The 12,005-nt window shown below is 37.7% G+C and overlaps 1 protein-coding gene across 1 annotated transcript in view; it reads left to right on the forward strand.

Moving 5' to 3' along the window:
- LOC150083102 (protein singed wings 2-like) overlaps window positions 1-12,005 on the forward strand; it is a 52,817-nt gene that overhangs the window by 15,051 nt on the left and 25,761 nt on the right. The window lies entirely within an intron of this gene.

The raw sequence follows: 12,005 nt of genomic DNA on the forward strand, positions 1-12,005 counted from the left end.
CCCATTATAAGACATTCTGATTTACTAGCCCACTCTATTTGTTGTCTGTTATCTTCATCAAATGTCATCACTGTCATTTGTCCTATAACAGACAGATGGGCTCCTCTGTAGCCAGGTGGGCAGGAGCAGCAGTGCGTAGCGCATGCTTCTTGATTAGACAGGAGTTCAAGTTTGTGAGCCACCAAATACGGAGGATGCGGAGAGGTCAGTGAATGACCACCGCATATCCCCGGAGCAATATGGCCTTAGTTGCTAATGCTCCTAAAAACCAAAAATAACAATCCTATAACAGACTCCTAATCTTATTTTAATTTTTCCGGTACTTACGTTATGCTAGACCAGTGGTCTTCAAACTTTCAATATCTATGGAACATTTGTCTCTAAATATTATTTCTGTGGAATCCTACTCAGTTAATACATGTTTTTAAGTACATAAATGACTTGTCTGTATGTATCAGAAAATCAATAATAATACTCAACTGGAATGAAGAATGCACAATATTTCTACAGTTGCTTGTTAATACAGCCGAAGTCACAGTAAGCAGTAATAGAGTGCTTCCGATTAAGGGGGCCTGGTAATACGTAATTTATATAGAAAATGAATAGCTCTTTAAAATTATGTTGTGAAAATTTTTACTGTTACGATATGTTCCATTTTTTTCTCAAGTGTAAGTGCTATTTTAATAAATTTTTAAAATAATATAATTATAAAAAAAACGAAAATTATAATTTTTGTGAAACTTCAGAAAATTTCTCATGGAACCCTAGAAAATGTCTCACAGAACCCAGTTTGAATATCACTGCATTAGACTGATTCAGCCTTATACTGGCCACCCGTGTCAACTGAGTGCACTGCCTTAGGTCCTATGGTTTTCTTTTTCCCAAGAGCATAACTCTCCCCCTCTCCTGTCCTATTTGTCCTTTCTGTATACATTGTACTTACCATATTCAAATTTCTTTATCAGATATGTCTGAGTGACATTATGGCTCCAGTACCCTACAATGTTCTGCATTTGATGACTGAACCACATACTTCAAGTTCATCAAATTTGTTTACTGTACTCCTAACAGTACAGTGGCGGAGAAAAAAACTGCATCACCTTAAAAAAAGTAACATTTGAAGTGAAACTTGTAAGATATTGTTTGATTACAGTCATTTTGTTTGTCGCAAAGCAAAGGTATTGTGTCAGATAATGCTTCTATTGCATCAGACAGTAATTGCAAGGTATTGCATCAGCTGTTTCTATAAATAAGGCACTGGAAGGGTATATATGCTCATTAGTATCCTATTTTGTGGAGGTGTAAGCATGGCTCCATATGTTCAGTTGACACCAAGAAAAAAAAGTATAGCTGTTGCTCTGTCCCAGGAAGGGCTTTCTACACGTGTTATCACTGATAAAATAGGCTGCCACCAGTCAACAGTATCCCGGGTGCTGAAATTAAAGCGTGAAACCGGTGATGTGAAGAGAAGACCTGGATCAGGCCGTAAGACTACGCTTTCCCAAGATCGATATTTCAAATGGCTATGCCTGTAATCGCCATACTAGTGCTCCTGATCTAAAACTGGACTTTGAGATGGCTTCTGGTGTTGAAACAAGTGCACAAACTATCCAAAGATGGCTTTCAGAATGTGGGCTTCTTCAACAAACAACAAAGGCGTCTTTGTTGACTCAACAAATGAGGAAGAAGCGACTTGCTTGGGCTAAAAATCATGTTTCTTGGACAAAAGAGCAATGGGACACCGTCATCTTTTCTGATGAATCAAAATTCAACCTGCATGGCTCGGATGGGAAGCGATATGTCTGAAGACGAAGATCGGAGGCATACCATCTTGACTGCATAATGCTGACTGTAAAGTTCCCCGCCAGTCAGATGGTCTGGAGATGCATAACAAGCAAAGGGGTGCGGCAAATTAGGTTTATTAACAGAATGGTGAATGCAGAGCAATGGGACGCCATCATCTTTTCTGATGAATCGAAATTCAACCTGCATGGCTCAGATGGGAAGCGATGTGTCTGAAGACGAAGATCGGAGGCATACCATCTTGACAGCATAATGCTGACTGTAAAGTTCCCCGCCAGTCAGATGGTCTGGAGATGCATAACAAGCAAAGGGGTGTGGCAAATTAGGTTTATTAACAGAATGGTGAATGCAGAAACCTACACTGCTAAATTGGAGGAGTGCCTGAAACCTGTTATTAGAGATCGTCACACAGACATCCAAAACTGCATTTTTCAACAGGACTCAGCACCTTGCCACACAGCAAAATTGGTAAGATTTAATGATGAGTTTGTCTTATTGTCTCACAAGGCTTAAAACATACATACACCAATATTTTCCCTTGTTTTTCTCCCTTAAGGTGCAGTTATACCTCAGAAATGCTGGTATTACAGTGTTGGACTGGCCCGGAAAAAGTCAGATTTTGAACCCTAGTGAAAATTGCTGGTATATAATGTCGTCTAAAATTGCTCAGAAGAAGCCAACAAGTAAGATTCAGCTGCAGGAGAGCATTGTAAGAGTGTGGGACCACGAAATTGGGCAACTGTATATCCAGAAGTTAATTAATTCGGAATTTCCCTAAATACTTAGGCAGTACTCACAAATTTGATTGAAGCAAAAAAGAAATATTTGACGAACTTGTAAATAGAATTATTTATTCAATTTTTTTATCTCATTCGCAGGAAAAATTATAAAATTACAAAAAGAGAGAGGAGACAGGCATAACGTCAGCAAGTTTTACCTTTCAAGCATCGTTGCCAGAATTAATGCTCCAGCTGATAAACATGCCGCTGCGGAAGTTGAGGGCTGTGGAGATTTAGAAGGGGTTTTTTCCAACACATCACAAAATTTCTCTGCAGCTGCAGAATCGGCACTGGTGACTTCACCACATGCTTGAACCTATTAAACCAACCATTGCTTGCCATGAACTTGGCTTGGGGTTTGCCATACTTCTGGGTTCTACCATGTCTTAATATGGTAGAACCTGGATAAGAAGTTTTCCAAGGGACTTGAGGTTTGGAACTTCTTACGTGGGAAAACTTCTTAGAAGGGAAAATGACCTAAGGTTAGGAATTATTAACTTCACAAATAAAAATGAAAAGATACACATACATAAGTTAAAGATCATACTTAAGTACTATTTCAGAATTTTATGGGAAACATTTTTAAACTGAGGATTTCTAATTGCTTGACATTCTGTTCAATAAACTTATAAGTTGGAAAAATGAGCTCTGTTGGAGTTTCAACATACCTTAAAAGGTCACAATTACAATAAGACAGAGAACAATCCACTAAGTAATTCAGAACTGTTCACAACCATCAGAACTTAACGCTTTATGTGGTGTACATATCCGATTATCGATGAAAACAATTGCAATATGTCACTTCCATAATATCAAAATGTTTATACTAAAAAGATTTTAGCGCTGAAAGCGCTAAAACCTTTTTAGTATAAACATTTTGGAAAATTCACTAATAAAACAAGTTAGTGCCAAGCATCATTTCAGTTTGTAGTAAATCACCGAAGTAAGTGAAATACCATCGTTTCTGTTATATCTTATATTGTGAATGCCTTCACAACAAGTTGCTGTGATATTGAACTACCTCAAATAAGCAACGCTTCGACAGTGGATTCTCGAATAGGCAATACAGGAATTTTGCTAGTAGGGAAAAGGAGGTGATTATCCCTTTGTATAAGGCAATGGTCAGGCCATGCCTTGAGTACTATGTACAGGTCTGGAGGCCTCATTTTAGGAAGGATGTAGATTTTCTTGAGCGTGTACAGAGAAGAGCAACAATATTGGTGAGGGGAATGAAGGGATCCTCTTACCAAGAGAGGCTTAAGTTCTGCAAATTGTAGCATCTGAAGACTTGGTATCTGTGAGGTGATCGGATTGAGGTGTATAAGGCCTTGAATGGTTTGAGCAGGCTCAATGCTGATGGGATACTTCAGCTTGCTCAGATTAAGAACCTGAGGGGGGGGGCATAGATTCAAATCAAGTAAAGAAAAGCTGTAGAATAGATGTGCGGAAATTTGCCTTTAGACAGCAGGTAGTTGATTGCTGGAACAATCTTCCATCTGTTGTTGTTGTGGAAGTTGATAGCTTAAATGAATTCAAGGAGGAACTGGACTTTTAGAGGGAATGGATGTGTGAAATGTTTTTTTTTTTTTGATAAGGCTGATGCTATATATGCTTCTTGCCATCACATGCCTTCTCTACTTACTACTTCGCTAGTGGATTCTCGGTGGATACGACAACCTCACTGCCTCCGAGAATAACTTAAGTTAGTTTTCTCCATTGGCGAAGCGTTATTTATTGGAGGTAGTGCGATATCAGGGCAACTTGTGAAGGCATCCACAATATGAGATACATGAATATCAAAAATGATGCCATTTCACCTAATTCGGCTGGTTTACTATGAACTGAACTAAAATGATGGTTGGCATTAACTTGTTCGATTACCATATTGTTTAATATTTTTTAATATTAAAATAAATAATTTCTATATTTAATAAAACATATCAAGTGGAAAATGCCATTATAATAATACACTGTGTAATTCTATTGTCACAAAATTTTTATGGGAAAACGTTTTACCCAGGAAACATCTTACGCAGTAAGACGTTTCCTGGGTAAAAAAGTCACAGCATATAGAGTTGAAATACATCACAACATATAGAGTTGAAATTGGGACTTAAGAAACCAAACCTAGTACAGGGAAAACTTCTTATGTGGGAATTTCTTATCCGGGTTCTACTGTACTTCTTGCTTTTGCTTAATGGCCATCGAATTCAGGGACACTTGCTTCTGAATCGGATTTTCCATCCATATTATTAATAGCTTTTCCATCTTCGATATAGCACCTGAATGCTGTTTTGTGATCACTGCTGATCTTAAATGCGTTGATCCTTTAACATGTTCTTTTATACGCGCACTGTCCCTTAAAATAGTAGTCACTGTTGAAGCATTGAGACCTAATTCCGGTGCAATTAGGTGACAAACTTTGTCCTGCTTTGTACTTCTTAATTAATTATCTTCATTTCTGAATCAATTTTGTTTTGTTTCCTAGCACTGCCAGCACTTGCACTTTCCGTTGGTCCCTTTCCTTCACCATTGTAATAAGTAAAGTAGGAATGAAGAGAAGATTCTGAAAATTTATTTATTGCTTTTCATAATGATTGAAGATTTCAGTGAAGGGCAACTCATTTCACCATAATACCGTAACATAAAAACCCACAAAATCTAGTTATCAGTATTATCACAAATGCAATAAGATAGTTTACTGCCCATTTATAATAGATTACACTAAACAGAAAAACCCAATAAACCAGAAAGTGCAAATTGTTTTTATTGTTTCTATGGTAATGACCTCCAGAAATGTGTTTTAGAAAATATCACAAAGGCGTTCAAAATCGGTTCTTATAACGGAACATATGATAACGATGAATGTGTAGTGCAATTTCCATTATAAAAATGACCTTTAGAGAGATAAATAGCTTAGTTGTATAGCGAAAATTTCAACTTCCATGGCCTTGGAACAAATTACCAAAAAAAAACAATGTGTTATCGGGTTCACATTACGATACTTCCATTTATTCCTACTGGATGCAAAATACGTTTCCATGATTTTTTTAAGTTTGCACTGGCCGGCAAAACTTATATAAAGTCGAATTTCCATAAGTCAAGTATTATGTAAGCCGGGGAATGGCTGTATTACATTAATTTGTTATTTCAGTTTGTACACATAAATGCAATAAAATGTATGTGTGGTTGTCATAATTGCCATTTGTATGATTTCTCATATTTCTATTAATTAGCATTAGCAAAGGCACATGGATGCAAGAAAGCAAGCTTATATAGTATTAGCCAAAAAAAAAAAAAAACAAACACACACACCCTTCTCATTTCACCCATCCACTCACTCCAAATGTTTGTTCTATTTCAAATTTTGTTCAAAGTTTGTTCAAATTCTAGTTCTGCCTTGAATCTGTTTAAGCTATCAACTTCTACGACAGATGGAAGTTTGTTCCAGCAATCAACCACCTGCTGGCTAAAGACAAATTTCCGCACATCTATCCTACAACTGTCTTTGCTCAATTTTAATTTATGCCCTCTCAGGCGATTATTTTATCTTTTGGAAAGATATTTATGGCAATTAGGTATATCAAGTGGAGTCTTTTTATTGGATTTCATTCACAGAGATATCCCATCTAACAAATGCATTTCAAACATTTCTGCAACCCACAATGCAGTGCAAAACACATTACAGCCCTCGATTTGGTGGACTAATTGGGGGGAGAGCATTAGCATTAGCATTAGCATTAGCATTAGCAGAGGCATATGATGCAAGAAAGCAAGCTTATTCAGCATCAGCCAAAAAAAAAAAACAAAAAAAAAAAAAAAAAACCCACTCCCATTTCACCCCTCCGTTCGTTCAAAATACCTGTCCAGTTGAGCTTTAAATTTGTTTAGGCTATCAACTTCAACAACAAGTGATGGAAGTCGGTTCCACCAACCAACCACCCGCTGGCCAAAGGCAAATTTCCGCACATCTATCCGACATCCGTCCTTCCTCAATTTGAATTTATGCCCTCTGAGGTGATTATTCTGAGAAAGATGAAGAATCCCATTGGCATTGAGCATGCTCAAACCATTCAAAGCCTTATACACCTCTATCAGATCACCTCGCCGGTGCCTAGTCTCCAGACTCTGTAATTTGCAAAACTTAAGCCTTTCTTCGTAAGAGCAACCCTTTGTTCCATTTACTAATCTTGTTGCCCTTCTCTGTACCCGTTCCAGCAGCTCTACATCCTTCTTGAAATGAGGCCTCCAGACCTGTATACAGTACTCAAGATGTGGCCTTACCATTGCCTTATACAAGGGAATAATCACCTCCTTATCCCTGCTAGAAAAATTCCTGTATATCATTGACAAGACACCATGAGCTACTCTTGCAGCTCGTCTGCACTGCTCAGAGAACTTCATATCTGCCTGCACAATTACCCCCAGGTCCTTTTCATTCTCCACCACTGTCAGTGTAGTACCGCAGAGTTGATACGTTGCTCTGGGGTTACTGTTTCCCATATGCAGCACTTTACATTTGTCGATGTTAAACCTCATTTGCCACCTCTCAGCCCATCTGTTCAACCTGTCCAGATCCTGTTGCAGCAGCATAGCGTCAGTATTGTCCTTAACGACCCTGCCAACCTTTGTATCATCTGCAAACTTGGACATTAAACTTGATATCCCATCATCAATATCATTCATAAACACCGAAAACAACAACGGACCCAACACTGAACCTTGAGGAACTCCACTAATAACATTAGTCCACGTTGAGCAGTGTCCATTGATTACCACTCTCTGTCTTCTGCCACTCAACCATCCCCTTATCCATAGCAGCAATTTGCCTCCAATGCCACACTGCTCCAATTTGTGCAGCAGTCTTCCATGTGCAACAGTATCAAAAGCCTTTCTAAGATCCAAATATATAATATCAAAGTTATTCCCTGCATCCAGTTCTTTTGTGACTACATCATAGTATCCAATCAAATTGGTCAGGCAAGACCTGCCCTTAACAAAACCATGCTGCGTCTGAGCTATAACTGAATTCTTGTCTAGATGATCCTGCAGTGCTTCTTTAACCAGTGCCTCCATTAATTTACCTGGAACAGAAGTTAAACTAACAGGTCTATAATTACTTGTGTCAGCCTTTGAACCTCCTTTGTGAATTGGGGTCACATTTGCACATCTCCAGTCCATAGGTACCTCCCCTGAGTCCAAGGAAGCTCTCATAATTATGGCTAAGGGTTTTGCTTACTTCCTTTGCTGCCTCCTTTAATATAACTGGATAGATCCCATCCACCCCAGGTGCCTTTTTATGTTTATCCCCAACAATCTCTCCTCCACTTTCCTCTCAGTTATTACAAAATCATCCAGCTCACTGCCAATGCTTACTTTACCTACATCATTCTCCTTCCTGAATAACTCCTCATGCGTGAATGTAGATGCAAAATACTCGTTTAGATTGTTAGCCACCTGAGCAGGATCCTCAACTGTTGAACCATCAATATCCAGTGGGACCAATCTGATTCATCCCTTTCCTTTTCGAGTTCAAGTATGTAAAGAACTCTTTTTTGTTTTTCTTTGCATCCTTTGCCAAGGATTTTTCATAGTCTGCCTTTGCCTGCCTAATCTCCTTTGTGACTTGGTTACAGACCAACTTAATATCTATCATAGGCTTCCATGTCACCCATTAATTTGTATGTATCCCATGCATTTTTCTTCTCTGCCACATGTCTCATTAGTTCATCTGACAACCATTTAGGCCTAAACCTTGAACAATATTTCTTAGTTGGTATGTAAAGCCTGGTAGCCTCCAAGATTAGTTCCTTGAATGCTTCCCATTTTGAGTTTGCTGTTGGTAACATCATCAGTTGGTCCCACTGTATAGAATTTAAATACTGTCTCAGGCCATCATAGTCGCCTTTACGAAAACAAAAACCCTTCCCTTTACCTCTGATGGTAGTTACCTCCTTGAGTAAATCCCACTTCAACACACTGTGATCACTGCCACCTAGTGGTTCATTTATCTGCAGGTTCTTAATGCATGAGGAATCACTACTGATAATCAGATCAAGAGTATTGCTCCCTCTTGTTGCCTCACGAACATGCTGATGTCATGCTGAACATGCTGAGAGGGTGTCCACTATTGCCGAAAGTCTATTAAATCAAATGTATTTTTAAAACATATATTAATAACAAACTTACAATGTACAGGATGGGATGTATTAAAATGTTATTATAATATATAAATATGAATAAAATATTATAATGTACACTGAGTAATTTATACATGCCACTAAAATATAAAAATAAATTTATGACAGGAACCAAACTTTATTTTAATTAAACACGTAAAAAACTATACAATGTAACTAATGGAGTGTTTGCACCCCTTTTTTTTCCTTAAAGCTCACACAAAGTTGTTTTCAATGTGAAAATTAGTTTTTTCATTTAAATCCATTTTAGAGGGAAAAAAATACTTTAAAATTCTTAAACTCCATTGAATAAAAACATACATAAAAAAAAAGTTAGAAAAGATACATAATATTATTCAATATTAATATTAACTTAATTGTGAAAGAATCACAATTTTCAGAGTCAGAAAACAACTGTCATATGGAGAGGGGGAGAGAGAGAGAGAGAGGGAGGGAGAGAGAGAGAGAGAGAGAGAGAGAGAGAGAGAGAGAGAGAGAGAGAGAGAGAGAGAGAGAGAGAGAGAGAGGTGTTAATTCCTTACTGGTAGAGAGTTCTGTTGATGAAGTGGTGCTGAATCATCAAGCTTCAGTTGCCTTAACCTTGGTGCTGCTTCCTTGTTCCTGTAGATCAAAATTCTCTAAAATGTTCATAATAAGGAAGCACATCAGGGTGTGATGATGATTCAATATAATGTATGATGTCATCCATATGTTGTCTTATAACAGATAATTTAGGATGAGGTGCAACTTGTTTTTGTTCTTTGTCATCATCATCATCATTATCCTCTTGTTCTCCATGAAAAACATTTTCCGCAATCTCTACCTCAGAAAAAATTTGATAGCCGGGATCACCTTCATCATTTTTGAGCCACTGTTCCACATCATTCTCACTTGCATTTGCAGAGTATCTTGAAAATTAGACGTCTCAACTCCCTCAAAGTCCATTTCAGATTCTATGTCGTACAACAACTTCTTCCAAGCATTAGCCAAGGTAGTAAGTAATCTTCATATCTTTCCACGCAGCTGCTAAGTTGAAGATAGCACATCTGATGTTGCATGCATGTAAATTTTGCAGTGTCCTGGTGCCTCTTGTATCATCTTCTTTATCTTCTGTTTTTTCCAAAATAACCATCAACTCTGCTAAAACTCATCATTTTTGAGCCACTGTTCCACATCATTCTCACTTGCATTTGCAGAGTATCCCGAAAATTAGACGTCTCAACTCCCTCAAAGTCCATTTCAGATTCTGTGTCGTACAACAATTTCTTCCAAGCATTAGCCAAGGTAGTAAGTAATCTTCATATCTTTCCACGCAGCTGCTAAGTTGAAGATAGCACATCTGATGTTGCATTCATGTAAATTTTGCAGTGTCCTGTGCCTCTTGTATCATCTTCTTTATCTTCTGTTTTTTCCAAAATAACCATCAACTCTTCTAAAACTTCTTCTTATTTCACTTCTTACATGCAACAATTACACCCTGATCCATTGGCTGTATCAGTGAAGTAGTGTTAGGAGGCAGAAAAACACATTTTATTCTCCCATCCCTGCTAACTAACCTCTCAGCATTAGGGTGAGCAGGTGCATTATCTAGCAGTAAAACAGCCTTTATTTCATGAGACGGAATTTTCAACATATCTGTCTGATAGCATTGCACATCAGGAATAAAATAGTTAAGGACCAGTCAGAAAATATCCATTGTAAACCAGTTATTTTTTGAATGGGTAACTGCTTCAAAAAAACCTTGTACTATAAATCCTTTATAGCACAAGGTTTTTTTGCTTTACCAACTACCATAGGCTTAAGCCTGGTATAAGCCATCAGCATTTGCACAAAATAAAACTGAAATTCACTCCTTATTTAGCATACGACCAGGGGTGCTTGTAAGCCTAGGTATTTTCAGGAACAGCATGATCAAAAAGCCCAGTCTCATCAGCATTATAAAGCTATGATAAAATGAGGCCCTCATTTTTAATGAGGTCATTTAGATATTTTCTGAAAGCCTCAACTTTACTTCAACTATTCAACTCCAACTCAACTATTCTTCCTCTGCACCTAAAGGTTCACCACAGGTTCTTTTATTAACAATGCAGTGGTGCTTTCAAAAACACCATAACCATCCATCACTCCTCTGAAATTTTAGGCCCATATGCTTAGCAAGCCTTTCAGCAGCTGACTTTAACTCAACACATTTAACACAACAACAACACCACTTGAGCACTGCTGAACAAACCACTTGTACACTGCTTCCTCTAGGTTTTTATCTTCGGCCACTTTCATATGTTTTCTACTACCAACTGTAGAAGTAGTCTTGGAACAACCATCTACACTGTATTTTAATGCAAACACCTTAAGTTTTTTTTTTTTTTTGCGAATGTCTGAAACTGTTTACTTTTTGACTATAAATCTCGCACACACATGCAATGGTTACACCACATTCAAGCATCTCAATCAGTTTTAATTTTTGTGCAACACTCAAGTTAACACGTTTATGCTTTACTTCTTTATCCTGGAGGCCATAATGATAGACAAATATTATGTATTTATTATAAAATATGTAAAATGCAAAACGTAAACAATAGAATAGGACGAACTGCACTAAAAGACCGAGTGTTGATGCACACTGCTAATCAATCCCCCTCTATTACCCTCCTCACCTAAATGATGTAATACACCGAGCCCAACACCAGATGCATGATAAGATAATGCTGACTCATTGACCCAACCTTTTAGCGTGCTCTATTCGCGAATAAAAAAAAGTTCTAAATTTTTCCTTTAGGACAAAAATTTTTTGGCCATTAAATCGAGGGCCTACTGTATTTACAAAATTCACAAGTGATGCAGTTTTTTTGTCTGCCACTGTAGCGAACCTTAGTTTTAGCATAATTTATTGCTGTTGTTATTTGGTTTTTAGAAGCATTAGCAACTAAGGCCATATTGCTCTGGGGATGTGCGGTGGTCATTCCCTGAACTTCCCGCATCCTCCGTATTTGGTGGTCACGGGCTTGAACCCCGGTCTAATCAAGAAGCGTGTGCTACGCAATGCTGCTCCTGCCCACATAGCTACGGTGGCACCATAATTTATTGCATGAATGGTTTTGGAGTTTTAAGATGAAGAAGAGGTATTTTTTTGTTGCTGTCTCTGTTATCCGTTAATCCTACTTCTAACAAATGGAGCAGTATATGAAGTAGCTTAAACTTTAATTTTTTTTTATTTTAATAGATGTTTTAATGATAGTAATTAACC

Source organism: Mastigoproctus giganteus, chromosome 7 (assembly GCF_048544385.1).
Source record: "Mastigoproctus giganteus isolate SK-2022 chromosome 7, ASM4854438v1, whole genome shotgun sequence".
NCBI lineage: Eukaryota > Metazoa > Arthropoda > Arachnida > Uropygi > Thelyphonidae > Mastigoproctus > Mastigoproctus giganteus.